Genomic DNA, 21,372 nt, shown 5'->3' with positions numbered 1-21,372 from the left:
TGGTCCCTTTATTCCAAGGGCTGGATGGCAAAATTCAGCCCAAAGCAGATATTCTGGGATCAAATTCTAGGGATTCAGAGTAGGGTACATCCAGCTTGAGAGGAAAACAACATACTACTCTCTATAATTAGCAGCACAACTACAGGACTGTGTGCTTTCTGCACATAAATTGATAAGGAAATGTGCTTCTTAAGATATTCTGGATGGAGATGGGAATCTTCCTTCTATTAAATTCCTCTTCATACATCTGACCTACATTAATAAGGATCTTGCCTTTTCCTCCTCTCACCTCAAAAGAAATCTCTCACTGAAATAGCTGCATATCATGCAGAAATGCAAGAGAACTTTCTCATTACTGTACATTCATAATAGGGGAATATCGCACCTGTTGCATTTCTGCTGCAGCTGTTCAGGAAGCCTGTTTTCAAACATGAAAGATTTATGGCTCAAACTCTTTAGAACTCACTCATGAATGATTAATCCCATTTATCCAGAAGTGGATTCTAGGTGTGCATATGGAGAGTCTGCATTTGTTTTAATGACTCTTTGGCGTTAAATATGAGTAAATCTGTGGCACCGCTTCCATTTTTACATTATGTTCTCTACATTATATGCCATAAAACACAGCTTAGCTTTAAGGCGAGCCATGGTATGTTATGCAGCTTGGGTGCCTGTTTTCTTTATCCTTCTTTTTCTGGTTGTAGGTAGTTCTTATCTTCCACATGAAGAAAAAGTGTGCTGGCGCCAGGTGCCTTTTTTATGAATGAGATGTGCAGGGTCTTTGTATCCTGACTTGTTAGGATCTAACATGGCTGAATACTGAAGGTAAGTTTAAACAAAGGTGTTAATATCACATGCCTTGAGGAACATATCTTATTTACTCAAGTTTAATGGGTCATCAAATCTAATGTGCACCTTAATTTCCAAAACCCTGAAACCTAAAAACATATTTACCATATTTCGCAAATTTAATACATACCCTAATTTTGGGAAGGTAATTTATTCAAAAAAGGTGAGCAATAGAATTGAGTAAATATTGTAATTCTGGGGATTTAGGGCAGAGTAGAGCCAGCCTGAGAGGAGTCTGGTAAGGCCCAAGACCTTTTGTCTGGTAAGTCCCAAGATCTTTTGTCCCTCTTGGAACTAGAAGAATTGTGCCAGGAACATCAAGAAAGTATTTTTGGATTTTTTTCCATACCTTTACTTTGTCCTTCTTCATAGTATCACACTGCATCAAGGAGTCTTGTCTTACAGCTCCAGTATTCCTTAAGTTCTTAGTCATAACTGAAGTTTCGCTTCGATCATCTCACTGTTGGAAGATAATGGGGAATTCAACATCTATTACGTGGAAGTTATCTGAGTCATTTGAATATTATTGTTTTACTAGACTACAATGTAGTGAGGCTGGAGCAGTCTTGGCACAGTTAGGAGAACCACTCGATTCCACTCTGAAAAAGAGACATTAGGCAAATATCCAGCATTATTAAGAATTGTGTTCTGAGTATGCATGTTGTTGTCTGCCTAGTACAGAAGAGGTCAGATAGTAAACATGTTGCAGCACAAGTAACATGATGACCTAAAGATGTGTAGTGTCCAGGTTTTTTCACACATGACACTCATACTGTCCACTCATGTCTAGTTCAATATAAAGATTTTGTCTGGTTGCTTTTGGGATTATTCTCTTTTCACGTGGACTTTTGTTTACTCTATATTGCATGCATGAGAATCATAGAGTTTTCACTCATTGGAGTGACCTTGGTGTCCCGTTTAAAGCTTGGGAGTGCCCCTGTCAGTTTGTACAAACTGAGAGTAAAAAAAAAGGCCAATCTCAAGGCTTAATTCTTGTTGCTGCATAGCCAAAGTCACTGAGTGGGTTTTCATTTCAGAGTGAGACTTCAAAACCTGATCACTAGAATCATAGTCCAATGTTCAAACTGTTATATTTATCCTGTTTCAGGTTCAAGATACATGCCTAGGCTAATGCTAGGAAGGGAGTAATTAACACAGAGCTTACCTAGATAAAGACAGTAAAGGCCTCATTAGGAAGGCCAGGCAAAGCAGGATATTCATAACAAAAGAGAGAGGCAGCGGGGTGAATCTGTTGCTCTGTCTTCAGCTCCCTCTCAGCAATGCTTTTCCCATCACATGGGGAAAGCATCACCCTAGTGGAGAGGCCCTGTGCCGGCTCTATTGGAGCCTGCACAACATGGCAAGCCTCCAGTGTTCTGTTGGGGGCACATCCTCTGTCAGAAGTCACATGGCATTGTATGATATCTGGTGTGGGGCACAGGCTGAAGATGGCATGGCTGAAGATGACATGGAAAAATCCTAGGATGATGATTTAGGTAAGTATGATGAGGTCCTAAATCAAATACAAAGTTTCTGAAGGCACGGGTTCCTGAGAGGGCCCATTCTCAAGGGAGAAAAGTCAAGATGGATTGAAATTCTATGAGGTAATCATGCACTTTCATCAGGTATTCTGAGGGATTTGGGAGTTAAGTTGTCAGTCGGTCCGGTGTTCAGGGTTTCAGTACACTGGAGCAGGAATATGAACATGCCAGATCTATGCTGGATATCAGATAGTTGCTTTCAGCAGCAAACATGTGTCAGTGCTTTTCTTAAGTTGGCTGCAGCCTGCTGCCCATGATTAAACTCACACACCTTATTATTTGGCAAGGAGCCGCATAGATTGACTTTGTTCTCTTCTCTGCTCAACAGGTCTGACAGCTCCGGGACTATTTTTCTTCTTTCCCTAAAGAATAGTTGTTCTAATAGAGCCAGGAGTTGATCATCTTCAGGCGAATCTGTCTCTGTTCCTTCTGAGATTGCCATTGAACAGAAGAAGTTGCAGGATAACCCTCTAAGTCCTGGGGCATAACAACACAACTCTGGTTAATATGGGGTTACAAACAGAAGCATGATTCAGACAAAGTTCAAATGAAGAAAGGCATCCTGAGCAGAGTGCAAAACTGAGAGGAGAGTTACCAGAAATATAAGCCTAAATATATGGGCTGAAGAGCAGAAAGACAGAGATATTAAACATGATTCCATTGGCATTTTGGAGCTTTTGTTCTACAGCAATAGCTTCACTTGAGCTAATTGATCAGCTCAACTGGACTCATTCACTTGGCCCCCTACATTTAAAGTGGAGCAAAATGTTGCCTCAGCTTTTGTTCCCTGTACTATAGTTTACATTGCTCAAGAGAGAGAAGTGCCTCTGTTGCTTCTTCCCGAATTTCTTACTGTCTGGAATGGACACAGCCAGTGCCATGGCATGAATGTAAATTTCTTTTACCTCCAACAGAGATGTATCACCCTTTCTTTTCTTTTCTCCTTATGTGTCTCAGAAAACCTCCTCTAGGTAGAATATAACATGCAGTACAACTTCGGTAAAGGAAATCTACTAACTTATACCTTTAGCTTATGGGCCAGCAGGGTGAGGTAAGATACTTCTAGGGATTTTTTAAAATGTTACCTCTTTAAGTCACAGGAATGTGGAAGGGAGGAAGAAGGTGTCTCAGAAAAGACCTTCCAAATAAATGGGCAAGCTGAAGAACAACCTAATTTATTGGGTTGCTTCTGGAATTCCAGGTGCTCTGTCCAGGGATGATTGAAGATAAAATCAAGTTGACCCATGCTAGGGTTGACTTTTAAAGTTCAGAAGCTGAAGAGTGAAATAGTTATAATAAAGTGTCTCTTTTCAACCCAAGCTTTGTCCTTGGCCTCATTATTCTGGTGTGAGTAGGCAAATACAAACTATCATGCCTTGATCAGATAGCTTCTAAGGGTAACTGTCTCACAGACACAACTGTCAATTCAAGTTATGCTGTTATTGGTGTGCCTGATAGTATTCAAGGAGCTATGAGAGTCTAAAAAATTAACTTTCTCAGTTTCTTGATTTGATTTCACCTTTTCCAGCTATTTCCTGAAAAATCTATGCTGACAAGCTTTTATGTTATTCCAGAATTGAATCTAAATTACCTTGAAGCTAACTTTATGCACTCAAGGGGCATTTGGTCTCTCAGGACACATGTCAAATTTCTTTGAATACAAAGGGTAATGTCAAAAGCAGCCTGTGACATGGCAGCAGGATCTGTCACTCAAAAGGTAAAAGTAAAACAATCTAATGGACATCCCAAGCTCTTTAGGGACACCTTTGTATCCAACAACTGAATTGACTCTCAGTTCCACCAAAATATTTCATTTACTACGTTTTACACATCCCAAGCAATGAGGCTTTAATCACTTCTACTACATTTTATGAACAACAGAAAAATATATATATAGAGATCTTGTGAGACCATTTTAACTACCTTTTTGGAGAAAACACAATGTTAACATTGTACATGTTTATTGCCCCATCTTGAGCAAACATTAAACCTACATGAAATATAGTGTCATTTGCCTTTATGTATTTTATTCTTTCTTTGGGAAGCATATGTGAGATAAAGCTATCTATTAGTATTGCTTGTATGTAGCTATCAGGATTGTCACTTTCCAAGGGCGAGAGGACAGAGCAAGATTTATTTATTTATTTACCATTCTGTTAAGAATGCTATTGGGTTCCTTCATTTTGACAGGCAGAGTACGCTGGAATAAATGGATACGGTATTCATATTATTCACACCTTTCTCAGCTAAATCTGAAGTTCAAACAATTAATCTATGGAGTGGTAATGGAATTTTAGGTGTATGCTTGGCTGATATGGACTTTGCCGCATTAATGTCAATTATATATAGCATAAAAATTCACCTTATCCTGTCTGTTAATGCATTTTTGTTAATATCCCAGTAACACTTGCTACTTACAGGATCTTATCTATAGGTTGGCAAATGCTCCAAAGGAGGAGTGAATGATTGGAGAGACTTAGTTAATCTCTATAGAACATGATTTATAATCCTGTCTAGTAGAGTCTGAAGATACACCATCCCCTCCTCTCCACTATGGAAGGAAGGCAGCAATATTGGACTTTCCTTTTTTGCATTTCATGGACCAATACAGGGTGTTCTTATCATTTCTCTTTCTCTTTTTTACAAGTCCCAGAGAAGATGACAGTAAGATTCTACTATAATGAAATACTTTCACCACAATACACTGCATTCTAATGTGAGGCTCTTGACAATAAATGCAAGATTATTTTAGGAATACATTAAAAGCTTTGTATTTCATCAGTTTTTCACCTATTTTGCAAATCCTACCTTATTTGAACTATATTACTTGTATTTTCATCTGCCTGTGCTGTATGAGCATTGGTACTATTGAGGAATGAGGACATTTAGGAAATTAAATATTTCAACAACATTTCACAGCTGGTGGACCACAAATGTTATACTGAAATGTAAAATGAAAACTATATCTGGTGTGAGGTTTCATTCTGGCTCTACATGACCACTGTGGTGGTATGATAGGAGTGAATGAGTGTGTGTGTGGCCCTCATCAGAAACCCCATTATCACCCACTATTGCTTATGCTAGGTAGAACAATAGGAGTTGCAATCCAATGATGCTGAGGAAGGGAAACTCTGTCTACACAGGAAGGTGTCTCAAACTGATTAAAAAAATTGCCCAGGCAATAATTCTTATAAGGATATGAAACTAAAATGTACATAGTTATGTTACGATTTCTGCAGACTGACAATGAGTGAAGTTGTTGGTCCTCTCATTTGTCCTTTACAATTGTTTTGATAGAATTCAAAAACATAAATTGTGGTTGTCTGGAATAGTATTGAGAAGGATTGTGGAGCATAGCAAAACTAACTGACATAAAGACATGCATACTTAGATTTCTACATAGATTAATTTAGCAGACTTCTTACTCTCTACTTGCACTTCCTACAACCTTCTACAGGCTCTCTGAGAAAATGCCACAGAAGATAGAAACAGTATGAAGCTGTGTCAAAGTTTTTACTGATAAGAACATGCTTTCTCCAAAAAGATCACACCATTTTATTTTAGAACTGACAGCATTACCAGCTCTAAAGGCATGAATGGTGGACCAAAAGCATGGATTGACCACTATAACTACAGGTCATACTGTGAAGTTCTCAAAGGAACTTGAGAACTAGCCTGTTTCACTTTTATTGGGTGGGGTGGCATTTTAATTTGAAAGTTTAAATTACTCCAAAGAATCTCAATTATTCATTATATGAGTGCTATCCAAAGTGTGTATATGCCAGTGATGTGCACCCTCCTGTGAAAGGCTCAACCTATCCTGTCTCCAATCTACTTTCGGGGTAGAGGAAGTCGGGATATAAATAGAATAAATAAATAAAGCCATAGGAAGGAAAAAAAGAAGAGGGTGGGGAGGGAGACATGCTTCCTGAATATAGTCAAAGACCACACAATCCTCTCATTTTCAATATAATCTTTCATAAATTGTCTCTTCTTCCAGTTACTGAAGAACTGTCAAATATTAGGCCTCATCTATTCTTTCAGGATGCATCTGCTTTGGAGAACTAATTCTGTTTGATACCACAATCATCGCACAATGTTATGGAATCCTTGGATTTGTAGTATGATGAGGTGCCAACTCCTTTTTATATAGAAAGCTAAAGACCTACAAAACTATAACTCCCAAGATTCCATAGCATTGAGTCATAAAAGATAAGCAGTATCAATTTGCATCAATTCTACAGTGTATATGCACACCCAGTCTTTATAAAAATACGTTGGGAAGATTTTTCATACTTCTGCCTATGTTGGACCCATGATCAGGAGTCAAAGCAGATTTTCTAAGGTGTTAAAAGGCATATTCTTGAATTAATAATGATTTCAAAAACTATGATAATTTGACTCAAATCTACCATGTGCAGAATCTTATTTAGATTGTATACAAAGTAAAAAAAAAAAAAAAGGAAACTAGCGTGCCTTTTTACACAGAGCACTGAGTTTTGTAAAGTACTTTATTTGGTTATCTAATTATTCCTTCCAAGGATTAAGCAAAGTCTGTGAAGTGAAAAGTATTAAATATCAGCATCTCCTGCAGTTTTTAAGCCCAGAGGCATATTGGGAATAGAAAGGGTGATGAAAAAGTGGTAAAGAAAAGGGGACACAGAGGTGAATAAAACACATTCAATTGAAGTTTTTGTATCCCTGACTTACATGGGAAAAAATTCTGAGAAAACACAACCTTGTGTTTCCCTTCTATTAACAACTGTGCTATAGGAATGAAAAAAATACTCAGAATTTGCAAATGTGTGATGAAGGACAGGTTTCCTGAGTGCAATGAAAATCTGATGAGACAAAATACTCGGGTTGGGGGTGGTGGTGTAATCTTTTCAGTTTGGCACTTATTTTTCACAAAAGAAAACAAACACATGGTGATATTTTGCTAATGATTTTCTGTACAGAAAGTTATTTCTGTTTGGGGTTTTTTTGCAAAGTGTGTGTGAGTGCATATATCGGTGCATACAACATCGGTATGATAACCTATGCTTTACAGTCTACTACATATACAAGAAAATTTGTTTGCATTGATTTGGGGAACTATAATACCTCAGTAAAAAGAGAGATCAAGGGATGAGGAAACTGAAAGAAAGACAGAAAGATTCCTTGTGTCTACTATGAACCAGGAATAAAGTTAGGAAAGAGGTAAACTTGACAAGCACCAAGGTGGAAGGGAGGAAGTGTGAACTTCAGGTACGGAACAAGAAGAAAGGGGACTGGGAGTCAGCCTGTACGATGAGTGAAGCTGATAACAGGTTGAATGTGAACTGGAATGAAAGAAGAGAACATTTGGCAAAGGGGAGGGAAATGCATGGAAAGATAGTAAAAGCAATACTGCTGTAGAGGCTGGGCAAATGGGTTTTGAACCCAAACAAATCTATTTGCAGTAGCAAATAAATCATAAAAAATAAAGCACAGAGACTTTTTAAATATATAAAATATTTGAGGACTAAACAGCTATGTATTATATGGAACAACCAAAGTATAACTAAACATTGTTTTAAAAAAAACCCTACAGACTTCCCATTCCCTGTCGGATAGTTATCATCCCCGATTAATCTATTCCATTTAAACAAAGTAATCACAACTATACTTAAAACTACACTTTACTATTTCAAGGATCCGAGAAAAAATGAAGAGAGGAAAGAATATGCCACTCCAGTGTTTATTGTGAGAACATCCGGGCAGTTTAGGAGATGGAAGTTAAGATAACTGGTACATATTTCACATGATGCAAAACCATGGAACTTTTTGCACAATGCAATTTTAACATTATGATTCCATTTTAATTGTTACAACAAAATCCAGTGGAACTCTGGGATTTATGTAAGGTACTAGAGTAATCCCTAGACTGCAGATTCCAGGGTGCTATATGATGTATATGTTACTTCTTGGGAGGAGAGCAATGTCCAATCTCGATAAAATAGTAAAGAGTAGAGACATCACACTGGCAACAAAGATCTGCATAGTCAAAGCCATGGTATTCCCTGTAGTAACCTACGGATGTGAGAGCTGGACCTTAGGGAAGGCTGAACGAAGGAAGATAGATGCTTTTGAACTGTGGTGCTGGAGGAAAGTTCTGAGAGTGCCTTGGACTGCGAGAAGATCCAACCATCCATCCTCCAGGAAATAAAGCCCGACTGCTCATTGGAGGGAAGGATCCTAGAGACAAAGTTGAAGTACTTTGGCCACATCATGAGGAGACAGCAAATCCTAGAGAAGACAATTATGCTGGGGAAAGTGGAAGGTAAAGGGAAGAGGGGCCGACCAAGGGCAAGATGGATGGATGACATCCTTGAAGTGACTGGACTGACCTTGAAGGAGCTGGGGGTGGTGACAGCTGACAGGGAGCTCTGGCGTGGGCTGGTCCATGAAGTCACGAAGAGTCGGAGAAGACTGAACGAATGAACAACAACAACATATGATGTAAATATGGTAGTTAAGGTAGAATTATAATACTTCATATAATTGTGTAAGATAAAGGGTCCCCTTTGCTTAGTTATTTTGCTCACTTATTTGTGTTCTGTCATATTGTGAATAATGTTCTGCTCTGTAATATGTGAAAAATGAGTTTAGGCACAGGATGATTTCATTTTTATATAATTGTATCCCTCAAATTTAGGGCTTTGAGTGTTTTTATTTTTCAATATCTGGATTTGAATTTATGTGCATTCAATCATGCACAAACAAGATTTCATCTTCTTACCTCACTTTTAATGATTACACAACAGCCCTATGCAGCAGGATATCTTCAATCCAAGAATATCCATATCTTTTGAATTTGGATGGAGCAAATGGTGATTACCTCCCTCCCTGCTTTAAACTGGATTATATGAGTCCCCACTGTCAGATAGTTTGGGATAAACAGAAAACCTGGGATCAGATCCTGGATATAGGGCCTATGTGGAAGGGCCTAAAATGAAGTTGTTAATGTGAACCCTTGAGTTTGATATTTCCTGTATAGGGAAGGTTTGGAAGTCTGTATCATTTTGCCTAACCCAATTGCACTTCCCCAGAATTCTTGGTCTCAGCCCATTCATTTTTCTGAAGTCTCCCTTTTGCCTTAAAAAAAACCAGCAACAGTAGCAGTAACAAAAATTACCCCCCTCCCCCCAATATATATATTTTTTTTTACAAAAGGGCACACTGAATAAATATTGATCAATATTCTGTTTTCTCACATGGGTGATTTATGCATGCAGATAAGAAGAAGAAAGCTACAGAAAGCAAATAAAAATATTGAAATAATGATATCATTGTTTTCATCTGAGAATACTCAAAGGTTTCTAAGTCCTCCAATTTACCCTGTCCTATTACAGCCACCTACATTGGTCACAGGTAGCATTGTATTTGGATGCAAGCTTCCAGCCCTGAAAATGTATTAGTTGTACTTTAAAAATGTTACTTCCCACTGGCTAAATTGTGAAATTGAATGCATGTTTATCCTGCGTGCTCTAATATTAGAAATAACATATTGTGCAATGCCCAGTATGAGATTATGCTGCTAGTAATTTACTTTAGTAAAGGGGCTAATTGGACTCTTGGTTGAGTAGTCAAATTGGTTCCCACAGACTAAAGCTTTCCCTTGTTGTGACAATTGTAATCAGAAGGTCTTTGAGGACTATCTTTGGTGGTAGTTACTAATCACAGACCCATTCACTGAACTGCTTCCATACAGAGTTTGTCAGCAATTACATTTGCTTTGAACAGCTAAAGTCCCTTGGAAATATCATACATCAAAGGACCAAAAATGTAGTTAGGCTTGTCAAAGTAGTAGGCTAAAAAGTTGTCCCATAGTTTACTGTATAAGGATGAAAGAAATCATTTATGATCTCATCACATGGAGGCTAAGAAGCATCATCTTCCCGCTTTTTGGTACTGTTAGCATGGAGTCCAAGAGAACCCATCAGATGACTCAGGGCTACTTCTAATGGGGTTCCATTGGGCTCCATGCTGGTAGCATGCTGGCAGTGCAGAGACACAGAGTCCTGGGGAGTCAGGTGTATACCCAACTCCTCATAGAAGAAGCTGGGATGTGGGAGGAAGCTGGGGACAGTGGGGCAACATCATGGGAACGGATCCCATGAAAAACCAAGGTAAGGGGCAAAGCAGTACATTGCCCCACAGTTTCCTCCACTGTCCCCCAGCTTTTCAGCCTCCATGTGATATGGCCCTTATTCAGTGGGCCAGTCCTATCAATCTCATGTTGCATTTCCATTCTATCACCACAGAAGTTTTTGATACCTCCACAGCATTTTTCAATTGTAACACAGTTTGCTTGACATTGCTGTTTGGATGAAACCAGCAGATAAAACATGAGGATAAGCATGATGTGTGAATCAACCTTCAATGATATGAAATGATACTGCATTGAACCGGACTATATGAGTCCACACTGTCATATAATACAGTTTAATCTAATTAATCTGCATTCTGAAACTGCATTATATGATAGTGTAGTGGGGTCTTAGTCCTCCAGTGCAGGTTTTGAGACTCTACAGGGAGTTGCAAAGGGTAAGACAAATAGTTACTTATCCCAGTTCTGCCATCAGTGATGCTATTAACACAGTTGCACTGAGTTGGCTAAGTAAGCCAACATCATAGCTTTTCATACACACTGAAAGGCTAGATTTTAACCACTAACTTGGCATAATACTGGAGGGATTGTCTTCGAGCCCATTCAAGTGATAATTACCATCACCCCTTGCTAACCTGAACATGTGAAATTATCATCATCAGTTATCTTGGGATCAGTCATAATTTAGGCAAACATGTCAAGCTAGGAGGATGTAAATCTATTATGTGTTAGCTATTACCCAAACGGTATTAGCTAGCAGTCAACTGAAAATATCTACTTATCCATTTTAGTTATGGCAATCACACTGATAGTCACACATCACATATTCACTCTTCCATAGAGTATGGAGCAGAGTAACAGTACTGGAGTTCAGTCAAAATTGTATTAAAGTGACTTCAAACTCATAGGGAGGATGGTGGTGAGCAAAAAAATTGAAAGTACTACTACATGCTGATTTTTCTTTTTTTTGGTTGTGTCAGGAGCGACTTGAGAAACTACTAGTCGCTTCTGGTGTGAGAGAATTTGCCGTCTGCAAGGACATTGCCCAGGGAAGACCGGGATGATTTGATGTTTTTATCATCCTTGTGGGAGGCTTCTCTCATGTCCCCGCTTGGGGAGCTGGAGCTGTCAGAGGGAGCTCATCCACCTCTCCCCGGATTCGAACCTGCGACCTGTCAGTCTTCAGTCCTGCCGGCACAGGGGTTTAACCCACTGCGCCACCGGGGGCTCCTTACATGCTGATTAGAAATGCTGAAGGAGAACGGGATGGGGGCAGGTTCCAATAAGGGTACCATGACCCAAGAAAGGCTGAACCCCATGCCCAATCTAGCCTCAGTTTTCAGGGGAAACAGTGTAAGACTACAACTTCCAAATTCAAGCAGTTGGTTTCTCTGTTCTGGCCTATATGGTTTAGAATACGCTCACCAGGCGCAGGCTCTCTAACCACAGTCCTAATTAAATCAACACATAATAAGAAGTATAACTCATTCCTTTTGAAAAATTACTCTCCAACGTCTTCCAACAGCATCTTGAGCGCCACTGGTTCTCTGTCTCTATTCTATAATATTAGATGTGTCACTCCATTAGATAAATATTAGTTAAATTATTCCAGTGAAAAGTTTCTATAATACTTGTGTGAAACATGTTGGAGTACATGACAGTGATACAAAATTGGTGTTTCTGCTTTGCATTCTGTGTGCACTTTCATTTTAATTTCAACAAATCAAAGTGAAGGGGGGAAATAAATTCAATCAAACCTTTGAACAACTACTTTAGAATGATTAAAAGCAACAAACTCTGATCATTGCATTTTAAAAAGGACTTTTGTCATAGATCTTGAGATTTAAAATGTTTGCACACAATCCATTGGGATTGCTGAGTAATTTGTTTCTTTTAATTTGTAACCATAGAATAAGGAGAAGGTTGAAATATGATCTTTCAACATAGGAGGGTGGGATTATAAAGCCATCTACTTTAAAGCTATTGACCAGAAATACATAAGGGATGCATTAGGCAACATTCAGGGAGATTGTATTTAAAGTAATTGGACCAGACATTATGCATGCTTATTTATGAATTTTTAAGGGCAGCTTTTCATCAAAAAAAAATCAAAGTGGCATTTAAAATAATTAATTATTCATATTGATGGAAATGGCAAAGTTGGCAAAGTACTCCCTCGTTCTTTAACTGAACCTAAATAAATAAGCAGTTTCACAGAAGCTTGAATTATTTCCACTGTGAAGACAACATAGTACTGAACATTAGATCTTCCATCTTGTAAAAATGAACAAGGTCCATTTCACATTTAACAATGACATGGGGAAATGAAGCTAAAACCATACAAGAATAAAGGGGCTGTGTAGTATGGACTTCAACATTCAACTTTTAACAAAAAAAATCATCTTTTTTTTAATCTACTCTAAATTTCTTAAGTTTAAAGTCCTACTCAAGCAGTGGAAAACAAGTTGAATAGGACTTATCTACATGGACCTAATAATCCTGGATGCACCCACAATTTTTCCTGAACATCTGGTGGGTACAGTTAATTCAATTTAGCCTTGTGATTAGAAAAAAAATAGAGTTTGTCTCATCAGCACAGTACAAAGGGGATAGATTGGCCCTATGTTGCCACTCTCAAACAGCTGCAGAAATCCAATTGCTCCTCACCATTGTGGGCAACCCAAGCCAGATAAAACAGAGTTGCCCACATGTCTAGGAAGAAGGAGACAGGTTTTCCCACCTACTTCTTTCTGGCTGTGCTGGCACCTCTGCTGATGTCAGCATGGGACACCTGCAATGGTCAGGAGCTCTCATAAAGCCCCACAACCACGTGTGAGCAGTGATGGAAACACAGACAATAAAAGTATAGTCCATTTGAGTCAATGTGCTCTTATATTGATGCATCCACGCAAAAAAGCCATAGAAGCTGCTCTGCAGATAGTAGTTTAAATTTACTGAGTCTAGATTATAGTTAATTATTGCACAGTTCTGAATTATCTGATATACTTTCCTGTTTAAATTTCTACTTTTACTTATGGAACTGATCATCTGGGGAGGTTTTTCTCTCTGTCCCCTCATCATCCCTTTTTATGCTAGATCTCAATGGACTTATAATTTGTTAGCAGATTTAATGTGGTGTTTGGTAGATGATGACACAATGATAGAAGAAGAGTTAATCAGATTTTCCAGATTTATAAATTAGGGGGATAATGAACTGATAAATCAGTAATAAACCTATTCTATAGAGTAAGACATTTTTGGCTCTCTTCATTAAGATTTGTATCTCCTGGAGGCAAAGTGATTTTCTTAGAGCGAAGCCCTCTAGAAGTCACTGTGACCTAGTTTTGAGGGGGAAGGATCAAAAAGATAAAGTTTTTACTTTAAATTCATAGGTAATGAAGGGGGAACTAAATTGTCTGACAGAATTAAAATTGGGATTTTGATGGTTAAAGCTGTAATGTATTATTTGCTTGAGAAAGGGAATAAATGCGGAATCAGGAGGCTATCCATCTTCTTATGCCAGACACAAAGAGCCTCACACTACTGAACATGCTTGTCTATTGAGGCTCTCCAGTCTGACCCACTATCACATCACACTGACCTTAGTTGCTATTATGTAGGTAGGTGTTAATTCACAATTTATTTTAATTGTTAAGGCTGTCAAAATATGGCCTTTAAAGCTAATGTCAAATGCGCAGACCTTTTGGTCCTCCACATATTGTTCATTGCAGCTTCCACAATGCTCTCCATGTGTTCTTAATTATTGATTGATATATCATCTAGAAAGTTAAATCACTCTCCTCCTCCCGGGTGCACAATACACAGATTATAAATTTACAGATTTAATTTTAGGAATAAGACCTGTTGGATTTATAAGGTTCTAATGTGCAATATGTTTGAAAAGACAAACTATACTTATCCATTACAGCTGCCAATATGTTTTAGTGTAGGCCTGCAATAGGTAACAAATATTAGGGGTGGGGGAGGGTGATCATCTTGGACACTTCATATGTATTTGACAAAAACTTGATTTGCATATTTTTATTTTTAATTATTTTGTTCATCATGAGGGGCATTACTCATACATGTAGATCAAACTGTTGTTGCTGTGCACAAAGGAGAAAGAGCAAACGTCAGGGACATAATTGACACAACTAGTAAACACTTTGTGATCCACAAAATTAAATGCATATAATCAACATCATATAAAGCCCTACTCAAGGTTCAATTTGGAAAAAAGAAAATCTGCTCCATTAACCTTTAATATTATTCTTGGATTTTGAGGCTATGAAAATGAGGGATGAGCAACTGGGAGTACTTTTTAGTGACTCACAAGATGAATAGACCAGACCTAAGTCATTGTCTAGGAAGCATTTTCATGAATTTTAGATCAGAGCTCTTGAATTTGTACCAGGATTGCATTCTTCTCCAGGCCAGGATTTAACCATATTCAACTAATGCTTATGTATGAACATTTCTAGCTAAAGCTGAATTGTTTTCCTCTGCAATTTCACTTAATGGAATACTTCAAAGACAACATTCTATAGGACTATTGTGAGATACATGCACATTTAAAATGTAGTCAGTCCTTCCAGACAATGTGTACAAGAACATGAACTAGACTTATTTCAAAACATTTTTAATTCACATCTCTGAATTAAATTCACATTTAATTAATAACTGAGCATGACCCCCCCCCCCCCCCCCCAAGACTATTGCTTAAACTATACAGTATCCTAGCTGGAGAGTTTATGAGTTGCTACAAGTTGGAGCACTGAATGATAACTGCTGCATTGAGGCAGGTAATCATGGCACAACACTGAGACATTCTACCATCTGCCCATCTTAATATACCACATGGCTGGGAAAGTTCTGTATTTACGGTTTCTCAGACCCCTATATGAACAACTGCAGGTAATCTTCAGTTGGGTCACTGTGTGCCTTAAAGGTATCTTTGGGTTTATTTTGGGGGGTAGGGGTGACACTAGAAAAAGTACTGTTGCAGCAGGGCTCCATCATCATAGTTACATCTGATGGTGCAAAATTGTTAGGTCTCTATCAGACAGATTTGTTTTTTTAAAAAATCTATCCTTTCTTTAAACCCAGTTCTCCTCTATAGACAGAAAATAAAGGATACCAGGAAATGAGGCTTCTTAAGCCCTTTATTAAAGTCAGGTGTCCTCTACATACAGAAGGGAAAGGATCCCAGGAAATGAGGCTTATCAAGCCCTGTATTAAAGTCAGGTGTTCTCTACATACTGAAGGTAAAGGATCCCGGGAAATGAGGCTTATTAAGCCCTTTATGAAAGTCAGGTCTCCTCTACGCACAGAAGGGAAAGAATCCCAGGAGGCGAGGTTTCTCTTAAGCTCTTTATTAAATCCAGGTCTCCTCTACAGACAGAAGGGAAAGGATTTCAGATAAAGTGGTGTCTTAACTCTGATGCATTTAATCCAGGTCTTAATAAAGGATATAAGGACGAACAATGCCTAAAATGATGGAAAAGGGAGCCTGGGAAGTCTCCCCTCCCTCTATAATGGGCCAAATGAACAATGAATCTTTTGGCTTCCTGGATCAAAAATTGTTTTTTGTCCTCCTAAATTTGGGAGGCTCCCAAAAATGGACCAGGACCCCCACCAAAATCCTGGACACTGAAAGAAATAACAATTTACCTGGGTTGCACAAGCCTACTAGTTCTTCTATTGCTGCTGACAAGCCCCAACATGAAAGTCCAAGGTAAGAATTAAATGGGATTATTTTTCTATAGGGTAAAGTAAGAGATAGTAGTAAATGTTTCAAGCAGAGTAATCAAACTGGAAAAGCAGAAACTAAATAACAAGTCAGTTTCTGCTGTCCAAGCAATAGCTAAGAAAAACAGTTATCTTATTTTTCTTTGTAAAATTATACAGTTACCTTTTGGTAAAATGCTGCCCACGATCAAGTAATAATTTTAAGCAGAAGAGTGAAGGAAAACAGGAAACATGGCTGTAGATTAGAGTAGTGCAAAAATAAAATGAGTTTGAAAAACAAATTCATGATATCTATAAATATCATGAGCCCCCGGTGGCGCAGTGGATTGGCTGTCAGCCCTAGCTTCTGCCAACCTAGCAGTTCAAAAACATGCAAAATGTGAGTAGATCAATAGGTACCGCTCCAGCGGGAAGGTAACAGTGCTCCACGCAGTCATGCTGGCCACATGACCTTGGAGGTATCTATGGACAACGCCGGCTCTTCGGCTTAGAAATGGAGATGGGCACCACACCCCAGAGTCAGACATGACTGGACTTAATGTCAGGGGACAACCTTTACCTATTAAAAAAATAGTGAGTATAGGCAAGATTGTATGTTCTAGCATTTCTTTTATTCATGTCTCTAAACATTGTATGAGGCTAGATCTACATTGCCATATAATCCATTTTCTGAATCCAGATTGTCTGCTTTGAACTGGATTCTATGGCAGTGTAAAATCATATAAGTCCATTCAAAACAGATAATTTGCATTCAGAAACAGCATATTATGGCAGTATAGATCCAGCCTGAGTGAATCCTGAAGAGAAACACTAGATAGTGTAGACCAGGGGTCCACAAACCTTTTAAACAGAGGGCCAGGTCACAGTTCCTCAAACTGTTGGAGGGCCGAATTATAATTTGAAAAAAAAAAATGAATGAATTCCTATGCATACCACATATCTTATTTGTAGTGCAAAAATCACTTAAAAACAATACAATAATTAAAGTTAAGAACAATTTAACAAATATAAACTTATTAGTATCTCAATGGGAAGTATGGGCCTGCTTTTGGCTCATGAGATAGGATTGTTGTCATTGTTGTTGTATGCTTTCAAGCCGTTTCAGGCTTAGGTTGACCCTGAGCGAGGGCCGGGTAAATGACCTTGGAGGGCCGCATCCGGCCCCTGGGCCTTAGTTTGAGGACCCCTGGTGTAGACAGTACATAGCTAGCTGAAAAAAAGGGTTAGATTTTTGTATCACATTTTATCAAATTCAGTCGCCCAACATGGGCAACTGCGGGTGGATTTGTCAGGCAGCATTGTGAATCCAACAGACATTGGGGGAAAGCCATCACTCCATGCCCTGCATCACCTGCAGTGACTCTTTCTTCATCACAATGGGGAAAGTGTTGCTGCCTGGCTTCCCCCTATGATTGCCCCGTTGTAGGCAACAAGAACATGGAAAGACTTTTGTGTTCTTATTGTTTTGTCTTACAGCACTTTCACTACAGTTTGGGGACAGAGTCCTGCCAGATGTAGCTCTACACCATTTGATGGGATCTGGTGGGCTCCGTCCCTGAAGTTTGATTAGTGTTGTATGACAGGTGCATTTACCCATGCAATGAAGTCAATAGTCATATAATGTAGTGCCAGTGGTTGGACCAGTAAAATAATGAACACCTGGCAATGAAAGTTATCAACAAAGCTGAAAATAACTGGTGCTTCAGCTTTCTATAAGAGGCGAGAAACCTCCTCTGTAGCCAATATTCATAATTATGTATAAATGCAACAAGTGCTCACTTTCCTTAGTTGTTAACTTCTAACATGGATATAATGGCTGCTGTTCCCTTGCTTCCCTTACAACCTAATTTCTCCTCTTTAATCTCCATTAATGGATGTGAAGGGGCATCTGAAAGTGCCCTTTGGGTTCTTCTGTCTTTCTGATAATAATGAATGGAAATTTAAAAGCCATAAGATTTAACATACTTCCACTTCCTTCCTTGAAAGACACACATTTCAATCACTATTATCATGACACCTATGAATTAGCTCATTAGCTTGTCTGCCTTTACTTCTGCCACTGTGGCTAAGTTAACAGGATTGATACATTGAGCATTCTCTGTCCTATAACAGCTCGTTGCTCTTTATATATCCCATGTTTATTTCCTCTTCTCTTTTGCATTTCTTTGGAACATAATCAAATGGTTGTTCCCCATACTAGCCATCTCTTACATGGACTCCCCAGCCCCATGGGGCTGCCATGCCAATTGGGAGGTGAATATTGTTTCAGTTTTAGTATAAAAAAAATGAGATATGCAAAACCTGTGATGTATTTCATGGATAGGATTTGGTTCCTTGGATATTTGGCTCCCTGGATACTAAAAGTTCAAAATACACCTATAGCAAATTCGCCATCTCACTGACATGGGGTGCATTTACACTGTAGAATGAATGCATTTTGAAACCCCTTTTAATAACGTGGTTCAATGTTATGGGATCATGGAAGATGTAGTTTTATGAGGTTTTTGGTCTTCTCCATCAAAGTCTGTTGTTGCCGCAACAAACTAAAAATCCCAGGATTCCATAGCATTGGCCATGGCAGTCAAAATAGTGTCAAACTGCTTTAATTCTACAGTGTAGATGCACCCCTAGTTGCATAGTGATGTTATCTGGAAGGGAGTCCAATTCATAGCAGGAGCTTTTGTGTTGTGCTACTTTATTTTATTGAGTAAAGATGTATAAGATTATGCTGCAAAATACAGAATGAAAAAGGATATATGAACCATCTTGTAAGCTGATCACTACTGAGGTTGGAGAATTGTAAAATAAGTTCCTTTTGAGATGCAGGGGGAAAAATGAAAGAACAAAGCCCTTTCTGTTCTGTGAAATAAATTGTTCAGTTGTTTGTGAGTTGGAAGATGTTCCTTGGCATGCATTTTCCCCCAGTTTTTCCACTCATCAAAACAGAGAAGATGTACTGGTGAAAAAAAAAAGAATTTTTTTACTACTGCTGCAGAGTAAGACAAATGTTGATCTCTAGATTTAACTAGATTTGGCTTGAGTCCGTGTTCCAGGTATCTTTCCTCTTGCTTCATAGTCTTCAGCTGTGGTGCACACAAGTATAGGGGGGAAATCACTTTGGTGCGACTATAGACTTTATTTTATGCCAACACACAAAAAACAGTTTTAATCAATCGAGCAAATGAAATGTGATGTATCCCATCCCATGGCGCAGGATGAGTTCCTATCAGTGCCCATCGCGATTCATCAGAGAAATGTCAAAAACAGACCAAAAATTGGAGCGTCGGGCGATAAGATAGTCTGAGATCATCTCAGGAGCTCAGTAACCAGGATATTCCATAAGACACACACACACACACATGGGATGGAAGCTGTTAGAATCACCCACATTGCATCATATCAATGGTATGTGCAAATGGCCTGTCCTGTGGGGAGTTTTCTTATACAGCGGTGAGTCCCCAGAACTAATATAGCCACTTGATTCTTGCACTGTAATTTTAATAATAATAATAATAATGGAGCCCCCAGTGGCGCAGTGGGCTAAAGCACTGAGCTGCTGAGCTTGTTGATCGAAAGGTCGCAGGTTCGATTCCGGGGAGCGGCGTGAGCTTCCGCTGTCAGCCCTAGCTTCTGCCAACCTAGCAGTTCGAAAACATGCAAATGTGAGTAGATCAATAGGTACCGCTCCGGCGGGATGGTAACGGCGCTCCATGCAGTCATGCTGGCCACATGACCTTGGAGGTGTCTATGGACAACGCTGGCTCTTCGGCTTAGAAATGGAGATGAGCACCACACCCCAGAGTCAGACATGACTGGACTTACTGTCAGGGGACTACCTTTACCTTATAATAATAATAATAATAATAATAATAATAATAATAATAATATACCGTAAAAACACAATTCCAGAGAAGAAGAGAAAACTGGCAAAAGAAAGCTCTCCGTGGACAGTTCCTGGCGAAAATTGAGAGCCAAATTGACAAAAAAAAAAAAACATGGCTATGGCTCACAAATGGAACTTTGAAAAAGGAGATGAAGGGCCTGATTCTGGCAGCCCAAGAACAAGCCATTAGAACAAATGTCATCAAAGCCAGAATTGAAAAGTTGATGACAGATCCCAAGTGTAGATTCTGCAAGGAAGCAGTTGAAACAATAGATCACATCCTCAGCTGCTGCAAGAACATTGGGCAAACAGACTACAAGCAGGCACAACACCATTGCTCAGATGATTAATTGGAACCTGTGCCACAAATACCATCTGCCTCTGACAAAGAACTGGTGGGATCACAAGCCAGAAAAGGTTACAGAAAATGAACATGTCAACCTCATCTGGGACTTCTGAATTCAGACAGAGTTCTGGAACACAATACTCCTGATCTCACAATCATGTTAAAAAACAAAGTATGGATTGTTGATATTGCAATCCCAGGTGACACCAGGATTGAAGAGAAACAAGTGGAAAAGCGGACACGATATGAGAATTTAAAGATTGAACTGCAAAGACTCTGGCACAAGCCAGTAAAAGTGGTCCCAGTGGTGATCGGCACACTGGGTACAGTGCCTAAAGACCTTAGCCTGCACTTAAACACAATCAGCGCTGACAAAATTACCATCTGCCGGCTGCAGAAGGCCACCTTACTGGGATCTGCATACATTATTCACCGATACATCACACAGTCCTAGACACTCGGGAATACAACAGCCAGCAGAGTGAACTAGTCTGCTGTGGACTCACCTTGTTGTGTTAATAATAATAATAATAATAATAATAATAATAATAATAATATAATAATGTAAGAAATTGCACTTCTTTTCTTTTTTCTTTGCCTTTACTTTTAAGAGTTTGATTCTTCATGTTGTCAAAGTTAGACACATTTAAAATAAGGGGGGAGAGGTCAAGAAATTCACTCGCTCGTGGGATGAGGATGAAAATGTATAGTAATGGGTAAACCCAAAAATTCAGACATATATTATGAATTACAGAACAGTGATTTGCAGCACCACAGGACTAAAAGCCACAGTAAGATGATGCTATCCTCCCTTCCCCCAACATACACATATGGGGTAAGGCCCTACAGTAACCATCTGAATTATTTGTATATT

The 21,372-nt window shown here is 38.9% G+C and overlaps 1 long non-coding RNA gene across 1 annotated transcript in view; it reads left to right on the top strand.

The window, feature by feature from the left end:
• Positions 1-3,709, top strand: part of LOC137096937 (uncharacterized) — a 103,786-nt gene extending 100,077 nt beyond the window's left edge. Inside the window, exons 4-5 of the long non-coding RNA XR_010909824.1 lie at positions 705-825; positions 2,719-3,709. This is a non-coding gene — a long non-coding RNA (uncharacterized lncRNA). The remainder of the gene's footprint in view (positions 1-704; positions 826-2,718) is intronic.
• Positions 3,710-21,372: the final 17,663 nt, after the last annotated feature.

Source organism: Anolis sagrei, chromosome 4, assembly GCF_037176765.1.
Source record: "Anolis sagrei isolate rAnoSag1 chromosome 4, rAnoSag1.mat, whole genome shotgun sequence".
Taxonomy (NCBI): Eukaryota; Metazoa; Chordata; class Lepidosauria; order Squamata; family Dactyloidae; genus Anolis; species Anolis sagrei.
This window is presented reverse-complemented; position numbering and strand designations above follow the sequence as displayed.